Source organism: Triticum aestivum, chromosome 5A (assembly GCF_018294505.1).
Source record: "Triticum aestivum cultivar Chinese Spring chromosome 5A, IWGSC CS RefSeq v2.1, whole genome shotgun sequence".
In the NCBI taxonomy this organism is placed as follows: domain Eukaryota; kingdom Viridiplantae; phylum Streptophyta; class Magnoliopsida; order Poales; family Poaceae; genus Triticum; species Triticum aestivum.
This window is the reverse complement of record NC_057806.1, coordinates 88,617,458-88,628,101: the sequence shown is the minus strand read 5'-3', so window position 1 is coordinate 88,628,101 and position 10,644 is coordinate 88,617,458. Positions and strand designations below refer to the sequence as shown.

At 39.9% G+C, this 10,644-nt stretch overlaps 1 long non-coding RNA gene across 3 annotated transcripts; it reads left to right on the top strand.

Annotated features, from left to right (window-relative positions):
* Nucleotides 1–359: 359 nt before the first annotated feature.
* Nucleotides 360–4,345, top strand: LOC123102441 (uncharacterized). Of its 3 annotated transcripts, none has more exons than XR_006448956.1 (3): nucleotides 432–2,156; nucleotides 2,305–2,429; nucleotides 3,806–4,345. It is a non-coding gene; the product is annotated as an uncharacterized lncRNA (long non-coding RNA). The 3 variants fall into 3 exon arrangements; XR_006448955.1 differs by having other exon boundaries at nucleotides 441–897; XR_006448954.1 differs by having other exon boundaries at nucleotides 360–2,429.
* The last annotated feature ends 6,299 nt before the right edge of the window (nucleotides 4,346–10,644 follow it).

Below are 10,644 nucleotides of genomic sequence, written 5' to 3'. Positions count from 1 at the left end.
TTCTATAGTTTTTTTTAAAAATATATTCTGTAGTTTTTATTACGAAATACAGTATCTTTTGTAGCTTTTTTGAGGGACAATATATTCTATAGCTAATACTATACCCAAAATATATTCGTTTTCACTCCATAGAAACTACAGTTGCCTATCGCGAAGCCCTAGAAGCTGAATTGTGTGCTTGCATGAAGGGTTTGTCATTTGCTATTCAGAGGAGTGTCCTGCCTATCATGATCGAGATGGATTCCATTGTTACAGTGAAGCTGATACAGGCTAAGGAGGTGGACAGATCTGTTTACGCGTCGCTCATTAAGGAGATTCTTGTATTACTCATATCAATCATAGTCAAAATAAGGTTAATGATAGTCTAGCTAAGTTTGCTCGTTTAGAAGGCAGAACCATGACTTAATAGGTTCAGGGCCTTTAGAGGCATTGGAGTTTGCAGTGTTTGATTGTATGGACCTTGTACATTATTTCACCTGGAAAAAAACGTGCTACCATCCCAGCACACGTGTACAACCTTGTTTTCCTTACAGAATTTACATCTCTTCTTTGAGAGGGTAAATCCCCTTTTCTCTCCTCTGGCAGCTCTGAGAGGGGAATGGGGAAGGGAGCGGCTTCACCAAATCTTGAGGCCTGCCCATGGATCACCAAAGCAAATCTGGGAAGGAGATTCTTTTGGAGTCTAGATCTGACCGAGTGCTCCAGCCGCACGCGGATTCTGCGGCGCCCAGCAGCGAGACCGCATCTCGCCGTTGCTGATCTGCAGAGGCAAAAGCGGTCGCCGGGAGGCCATGGGAGAGTATAAGAGATTGCTCTCCTGTTCGTGGCGCTGGGACCATGAGCTATGTCGTCCGATTGAACGACCATCTTGTTCCTTGCCGTTCGTGGCAGAGATGGGTAGGGATAAGTATATGAATGTCTTATACTACTCTCCATCCTCCTCCTCTGTCCTAGCAGTATATATGTACTTTATTAGTTGTAAATGTTAAGTAATTCAGAGGTAACGTTGAGTTACTTGTCATTGATGTGTATTGCATTTTTTAGGGAATGAAACTTATATTATTTTGTTTTTGATATTCTGTCCAATTTTGATTGTTGTCTATTCAACACATCCGTAGCAATTATATGAAGTTTTCTATATTAAAAGGTAAATCCATTGTATCCATCTACTACGTATGCCAATCTTTGTTATGCTCATTGTCTTCTCTGCACTTGTTAACATGTATATACATGAGAGGTGTCAGAAAATGGTAATCTGCATTAGCATGTAATTGATCTCTTTGCATTTGTAGAGTCAAACGCGGAGGAAAGTTGTGGGATCTCTCTGCATTTTTTGAGAGTTTGGATTTGTTTGGAGAGATTGCATCTCTACATTTTTGTGGGGAGGATTGTGGAGTTTGGCCATGTTTGGTTATTGAGAGATTTTACCCTGTACGTGCCAATTTTTTTTATTATGGGATGGTTTGATCGCTTGTGGGATGGTCCAGCCTGTTTTTTTAGAGTTGATGTCCAGCTTATTGGGATCGTGAGATTGAGTGTAGAGGTCCGAACTTGTTACGATCTCACGTCCGAGAAATTTACCCTGCTTGCAACATTATGGGTCCAATCTGTTGTGATCTCATGTTACGGGGCCACCTTGTTTATAAATATCTAACGGTTGTACTTTGTTGATTGGAAATAAACACACATAATTAAAGGCCAGATGTTTCTAATTGTTGTGGGATTTTTTAAGCTAATTATCTTTATTCTGGTGAACCGGTCAACACGTCCGAGAAATTTTACCTTGGGGTAGGGATAAGTATATCAATGTCTTACTACTCTCCCATCCTCATCCTCTCTCCTAGCAGTATATATGTAATTTATTAGTTGATTTACTTAGTTGATATAAATGTTAAGTGATTCATAGGTAACGTTGAGTTACTTAGTTATTTTGTTAAATTACAATTTAGATGATAACCTCGTACATTCTGTTGTTATTCATGTAACTGAGTATCATTTATAGGATATAAATTATAGAGTAATTTTACTTGTCATTGATGTGTATTACATTTTTTAGGGAATGAGACTTATATTTTTTATTTGATATTTTGTCCAGTTTTGATTATTGTCTCTTGAACACATCCGTAGCAATTATATGAAGTTTTGTATATTAAAAGGTAAATCCATTGTATCCATCTACTATGTATAAGCCAATCTTTGTTATGCTGATTGTCTTCTATGTGCCTGTTAACATGTATATACATGATAGCGGTGTCAGAAAATGGTAATCTGCATTAGAATTGATTGATCTCTTTCCATTTGTAGGGAGTCAAACGCGAAGGCAAGTTGTGGGCTTCCTAGTTGCTACTGCTTTCGGCTTCCACCTATGTAATGTGTGCTACAACTTTGCATCATTCCTACATCCCTCCACATCGGCTTATTCTTCATAGGTATGTTTCCCCTGTCTAGTTGGATAAAAGTATGTTATTTTTATTTGTTGTTACCATATTAGCAAGTTATATTACTGATATGTGTATTAAACCAAAGCAAGACGGGTTACATTTGTTAGATGAAATTTAGTTCATGTGTCTTGATTGATGTGCAAAGAATCGCACCTATTATAGGCGATGCCCATAGTACTGGAGCTTTTCTCATGGCCGTCTTCAACTCAAAGTATGTAGGAAAAAGAGTGCTTACCAAGAACATGAAACTCACAAAAGTGCATATTTGATAGCCCTAATTGTATCGACTGATTTGAAGTATTATTTCTCTATCTCAATAACGTAAATGGTTTGCCTTACTTTCAACATATTTATTATGTACCCTCTAGCGCTTCTTCAGATTTTCCATCTGATGAGTCCAACAACTTTTCCATATCATAGTGCAGAGTAAATATAATTCTCCCTTCGATCCATATTAATTGTCGCTGACTTAGCACAACTTTGTACAGTGACAATTAAAATGGATCATAGGGAGTAGGAAATTTCATATTCAAGTCAGTAGAATATGCTTACTGGGTTGTTATAATTTCTGTATATAACCGCAACCGTTGCAGTAAATATACTTGTCAGTCTCCTTTGTATTTAGTTTGCGACAATCACCACATGACCATTGGATATTTTCTAGTAACAGATCTATTATAGCTATGGTCGTTAAAGTGAAATCCTAAAAGTTTTACCCAAAAGCTCAAAGTTAGCAATCTAAAGATGTTGAGAGACGTAAATAATTAAAATATGGCTCCATTATAACTGATATGACTCAAAAATAAACATGCGTCATGATTCATTAGTTGATAAATAAGAGTGAAAGATAGTGTTCCATACCTGTCAAGAAGTTTCGAGTTTTGGCTCTATCTAGATTTGTATATATTATTGTGGCACTGGTTAACTTTACGACCCTATGAAATCAATGACAAATCTATTAGATTTTTGTTTCTTTGTAAATAACAGAGGATCTTATAACATAATTGGACTTACTTTTGGACTTAATTACTTTGCAGTTAGAAATATTAACAGACAAAAATACAATTTGCATGTTTTTTCTAAAATAGTAGAACAATCTATAATTAAATATGATGATTAAAGTTTTTTGTCTATCAAAGTCATAAGGAGGCTCATGAGTTGGTCGGTTGTATGGTTGATAGAATCCCATATTCTCACTACTCTCACTTGAATGTTCTAGTTTGTGTTTTTGTTGCTCAATAAGCTTCTTGCACGCCATAGTGTTTTGACAGCAAAAGGATTCGAAAATTGTTAGTTGGTTATGTATGAAGCTTTTATCCCCATATAAGTGAACTAATTAACATTTACAAACCTTCTTGATTCAGATGAGAGGTTGTTGGGACCTCAGCAGGTCGGTCTTGACTTCATTGGGCATCGAGTTCCACGATGATGTCGCAACTTTGGATGAATATCGATGTTCGTACAACATCGTGTCCAGAATCACATGCTTCAATTTGTAGCACCCTGACTATGCTTAACGGCTTGGATAATTCCAGTGGAATGGCTGTAGGGTTACCTCCTCCTCCTCCTCGCCTCGGCCACCGGCACTTCTTTGGAGCTTGCATCCACGCCCATCATGTGTTAGCTGTTCGGGGCCCTCTGTCATATTCGTATATGTGATGTAGGTCATTCTCTCTCCCTCGGCAAGCCTAGCTTTCTTTGCTATTGTTGGTCTCCAGCGGTGAGACTTCATCCTTGATCAGGTTATCTTCCCAAGGATTTAAGGAAAGCCTCTATATCATAGACTATATTAATTGAGATGATTAGGTTCCTGTGCTAGGAGCCAAAGTGATTGTTCCTCCACCGCCTACATGTAATCTGATTGAGCGATCAATGATATTAAAACAAGTACTTACTTATAATGACGTGACGTGGTTCTGTGCGTGCCTATTTTTTCTTCCTTCAATGAGGTTATCTGGTTCTGTACATGTCTACTTTTTTCTTTTGCAAACGGAATTATTGTATCGTCCCTGCATTCATGGTTTGGCGTACGGGTCCGTTAGTCCGTTCGGACCTTAACTTTAGTACTCGTTGCCTTATATACGCATATACACGTGTTACGTAAAAACTTTTAATCTAAGCCGTTATTATTCTCATCAAACGGTGCAAATAATATTAGCATATGTGGACAAACGTAATAGCTTGTTTACCTCTTGTTTTAATTATATAATAGATACTCTTGTTTTAATTATATAATAGATAGATTGATCTCTTGTGCTTCACTTATATTATTTTGAGAGTCCTTTAGAACAGCATGGTAATTTGCTTTTGATATAATAGAAAACTTTCATATAAGTGCATTGAATACTAATAGAAATTTGATACTTGATGATTGTTTTGAGACATGGAGATAGTGATATTAAAGTTGTGCTAGTTGAGTAGTTGTGAATTTGAGAAATACTTGTGTTTAAGTTTGCAAGTCCCGTAGCATGCATGTATGGTAAACGTTGTGTAACAAACTTGAAATAAGAGGTGTTATTTGATTGTCTTCCTTATGAGTGGCGGTCGGGGACGAGCGATGGTCTTTTCCTACGAATCTATCCCCCTAGGAGCATGCGCGTAATACTTGGTTTTGATGACTTGTAGATTTTTGCAATAAGTATGTGAGTTCTTTATGACTAATGTTGAGTCCATGGATTATACGCACTCTCATCCTTCCATCATTGCTAGCCTCTTCGGTACCGTGCATTGCCCTTTCTCACCTTGAGAGTTGGTGCAAACCTCGCCGGTGCATCCAAACCCCGTGATATGATACGCTCTATCACACATAAACCTTCTTATATCTTCCTAAAAACAGCCACTATACCTACCTATTATGGCATTTCCATAGCCATTCCAAGATATTTTCATGCAACTTTCCACCGTTCCGTTCATCCTGACACACATCATCATTATCATATTGCCTTGCATGATCATGTAGTTGACATCGTATTTATGGCAAGGCCACCATGCATAATTTATCATACATGTCACTTTTGATTCATTGCCCATCCCGGTACACCGCCGGAAGCATTCATATAGAGTCATACTTTGTTCTAGTATCGAGTTGTAATCTTTGAGTTGTAAATAAATAGAAGTGTGATGATCATCATTAATAGAGCATTGTCCCAAAAAAAGGGGAAAGGCCAAATAAAAAAGAGACAATGCTACTATTCTTTTTTCTACACTTGTGCTTCAAAGTAGCACCATGATCTTCATGATAGAGTCTCTTGTTTTGTCACTTTCATATACTAGTGGGAAATTTTCATTATAGAACTTGGCTTGTATATTCCAACAATGGGCTTCCTCAAATTCCCTAGGTCTTCGTGAGCAAGCAAGTTGGATGCACACCCACTTTGTTTATTTTGTTGAGCTTTCATACATTTATAGCTCTAGTACATCCGTTGCATGGCAATCCCTACTCCTTGCATTGACATCAATTGATGGGCATCTCCCTAGCCCATTGATTAGCCGCATCGATGTGAGACTTTTTACTTTTTGTCTTCTCCAAATAACCCCCATCATTATATTCTATTCCACCCATAGTGCTATATCCATCGCTCACGCTTATGTATTGCATTAAAGTAGAAAAAAGTTTGAGATTACTAAAGTATGAAACAATTGCTTGGCTTGTCATCGGGGTTGTGCATGATGAGAGCATTCTTGTGTGACGAAAAGGGAGCATGACCAAACTATATGATTTTGTAGGGATGGACTTTCTTTGGCCATGTTATTTTGAGAAGACATGATTGTTTAGTTAGTATGCTTGAAGCATTATTATTTTTATGTCAATATTAAACTTTTGTCTTGAATCTTATGGATCTGAACATTCATGCCAAAATAAAGAGAATTACTTAGAGAAATATGTTAGGTAGCATTCCACATCAAAAATTCTGTTTTTATCATTTACCTACTCGAGGACGAGCAGGAATTAAGCTTGGGGATGCTGATACGTCTCCAACGTACCTATAATTTTTTATTGTTCCATGCTATTATATTATCTGTTTTGGATGTTTATGGGCTTTATTATGCACTTTTATATTATTTTTGGGACTAACCTATTAACCAAGAACCCAGTGCCAGTTTCTGTTTTTTCCTTGTTTTAGAGTATCGCAGAAAAGGAAAATCAAACAGAGTCCAATTGACCTGAAACTTTACGGAACTTATTTTTGGACCAGAAGAAGCCCACAGAGTATCGGAGATGGACTAGGAGAGTCCCGGGCTGCCCACGGGGGTGGGGGCGCGCCCCCTGCCTCGTGGACAGCCCGGAGATCCACCGACGTACTTCTTCCTCCTATATATATCCATATACCCTAAAAACTTCGGGGAGCACAATAGATCAGGAGTTCCGCCGCCAAAAGCCTCCGTAGCCACCGAAAACCAATCTAGACCCGTTCCGGCACCCTGCCGGAGGGGGAATCTCTCTCCGGTGGCCATCTTCATCATCCCGGCGCTCTCCATGACGAGGAGGGAGTAGTCCACCCTCGGGCTGAGGGTATATACCAGTAGCTAAGTGTTTGATCTCTCTCTCTCTCTCCCTCTCTCTCTCGTGTTCTTGAGGTGGTACGATCTTGATGTATCGCGAGCTTTGCTATTATAGTTGGATCTTATGATGTTTCTCCCCCTCTACTCTCTTGTAATGGATTGAGTTTTCCCTTTGAAGTTATATTATCGGATTGAGTCTTTAAGGATTTGAGCACACTTGATGTATGTCTTGCGTGGGATACCCATGGTGACAATGGGGTATTTTATTGATCCACTTGATGTATGTTTTGGTGATCAACTTGCGGGTTCCGCCCATGAACCTATGCATAGGGGTTGGCAGACGTTTTCGTCTTGACTCACCGGTAGAATCTTTGGGGCACTATTTGAAGTTCTTTGTGTTGGTTTGAATAGATGAATCTGAGATTGTGTGATGCATATCGTATAATCATACCCACGGATACTTGAGGTGACATTGGAGTATCTAGGTGACATTAGGGTTTTGGTTGATTTGTGTCTTAAGGTGTTATTCTAGTACGAACTCTATGATAGATCTAACAGAAAGAATAGCTTCATGTTATTTTACTACGGACTCTTGAATAGATCGATCAGAAAGGATAACTTTGAGGTGGTTTCGTACCCTACCATAATATCTTTGTTTGTTCTCCGCTATTAGTGACTTTGGAGTGACTCTTTGTTGCATGTTGAGGGATAGTTATATGATCCAATTATGTTATTATTCTTGAGGGAACTTGCACTAGTGAAAGTATGAATCCTAGGCCTTGTTTCAACGCATTGCAATACCGTTTGTGCTCACTTTATCATTAGTTACCTTGCTGTTTTTATATTTTCAGATTACAAAAACCTTTATCTACCATCCATATACCACTTGTATCACCATCTCTTCGCCGAACTAGTGCACCTATACAATTTACCATTGTATTGGGTGTGTTGGGGACACAAGAGACTCTTTGTTATTTGGTTGCAGGGTTGCTTGAGAGTGACCATCTTCATCCTACGCCTCCTACGGATTGATAAACCTTAGTCATCCACTTGAGGGAAATTTGCTACTGTCCTACAAACCTCTGCACTTGGAGGCCCAACAACGTCTACAAGAAGAAGGTTGTGTAGTAGAAATCAGTGCATTACCGAGAGGGCCCAGAGATACCTCTCCGATACTCGGAGTGACAAATCCTAATATCGATCTATGCCAACCCAACAAACACATTCGGAGACACCTGTAGAGCATCTTTATAATCACCCAGTTACGTTGTGACGTTTGATAGCACACAAGGTGTTGATCCGGTATTCGGGAGTTGCATAATCTCATAGTCAGAGGAATATGTAAAAGTCATGAAGAAAGCAATAGCAATAAAACGTAACGATCATTATGCTATGCTAACGGATGGGTCTTGTCCATCACATCATTCCCCTAATGATGTGACCCCGTTCATCAAATGACAACACATGTCTAGGTTAGGAAACTTAATCATCTTTGATTAACGAACTAGTCTAGTAGAGGCTTACTAGGGACACTGTGTTTTGTCTATGTATCCACACAGGTATTAAGTTTCCGGTTAATACAATTCTAGCATGAATAATAAACATTTATCATGATATAAGGAAATATAAATAAAAACTTTATTATTGCCTCTAGGGCATATTTCCTTCAGTTCAAAACGTCTTTGAAGTCCCGATTCTAAGCCGTAAAGCATGGCACACTGAACTATCGAGTAGTCATCAGCTTTGCTCTGCCAGACGTTCATAACATCCAGAGTTGCTCCTGCAGCGGGTCTTGCACCTAGCGGTGATTCGACGACGTAATTCTTCTGTGCAGCAATAAGGATAACCCTTAAGTTACGGACCCATCCCGTGTAGTTGCTACCATCATCTTTCTACTTAGCTTTCTCTAGGAACGCATTAAAATTCAAGGGAACGGTAGCACGGTCCATTGATCTACAACAACATAGATATGCAAAAACTATCATTTACCTAGATCGTGATAAATTAAACTTCAATTAATCATATTACTTAAGAACTCCCACTTAGATAGACATTCCTCTAGTCATCTAAATGATCACGTGATCCATATCAACTAAACCATGTCCGATCATCACGTGAGATGGAGTAGTTTTCAATGGTGAACATCACTATGTTGATCATATCTACTATATGATTCACGTTCGACCTTTCAGTCTCAGTGTTCTGAGGCCATATATGCCTATGCTAGGCTCGTCCAGTTTAACCCGAGTATTCTGCACGTGCAAAACTGGCTTGCACCCGTTGTATGTGAACGTAGAGCTTATCACACACGAGCATCACGTGGTGTCTCGGCACGACGAACTGTAGCAACGGTGCATACTCAGGGAGAACACTTATACCTTGAAATTTAGTGAGGGATCATCTTATAATGCTACCGCCGTACTAAGCAAAATAAGATGCATAAAGGATAAACATCACATGCAATCAAAATATGTGACATGATATGGCCATCGTCATCTTGTGCCTTTGATCTCCATCTCCAAAGCAACGTCATGATATCCATCGTAGTATTGTTGTCGTCTCGCCAATTATTGCTTCTACGACTATCGCTACCGCTTAGTGATAACGTAAAGCAATTACATGGCGATTGCATTTCATACAATAAAGCGACAACCATAAGGCTCCTGCCGGTTGCCGATAACTTTTACAAAACATGATCGTCTCATACAACAATTTATATCTCATCACATCTTGACCATATCACATCACAACATTCCCTACAAAAACAAGTTAGACGCCCTCTACTTTGTTGTTGCATGTTTTACATGGCTGCTATGGGCTTCTAGCAAGAACCGTTCTTACCTACGCATCAATACCACAATGATTTTTCGTCAAGTGTGTTGTATTAACCTTCAACAAGGACCGGCCGTGGTCAAACTCGATTCAACTAAAGTTGGAGAAACAGACACCTGCCAAACACCTGTGTGCGAAGCACGTCGGTAGAACTAGTCTCGTGAACGCGGTCATGTAATGTCGGTCTGGGCCGCTTCATCCAACAATAACATCGAATCAAACTAAGACGTTGTTGGTAAGCAGTATGACTTATCGCCCACACTCTTTGTGTTCTACTCGTGCATATATCATCTACGCATAGACCTGGCTCAGATGCCACTGTTGGGGAACGTAGTAACTCAAAAAAAGTCCTACAAACACGCAAGATCTATCTAGGAGATGCATAACAATGAGAGGGGAGAGTGTGTACACGTACCCTCGTAGACCGAAAGTGGAAGCGTTTAGTAATGCAGTTGATGTAGTCGGACGTCCTCACGATCCAACCGATCCAACTACCGAACGTACGACACCTCCGTGTTCAGCACACATTCAGCGCGATGACGTCCCTCAAGCTCTTGATCCAGTATAGGGTCGAGGGAGAGTTTCGTCAGCACCACGATGTGGTGACGGTGTTCATGATGTGATCCACGCAGGGCTTCACCTAAGCACTACGGCAATATGACCGAGGTGGTAAACTGTGGAGGGGAGCACCGCACACGGCTAAGATAATTGATGTTGTCCTTTGGGTTCCCTCTGCCCACGTATATAAAGGAGGGGGGAGGAGGAGGCCGGCCTAGGGGGAGGCGCGCCAAGGGGGGGAGTCCTAATAGGACTCCAAACCTAGTAGGATTTGCCCCCCTCTTTCCTTCCAACGGAGAGGGGGAAAGGG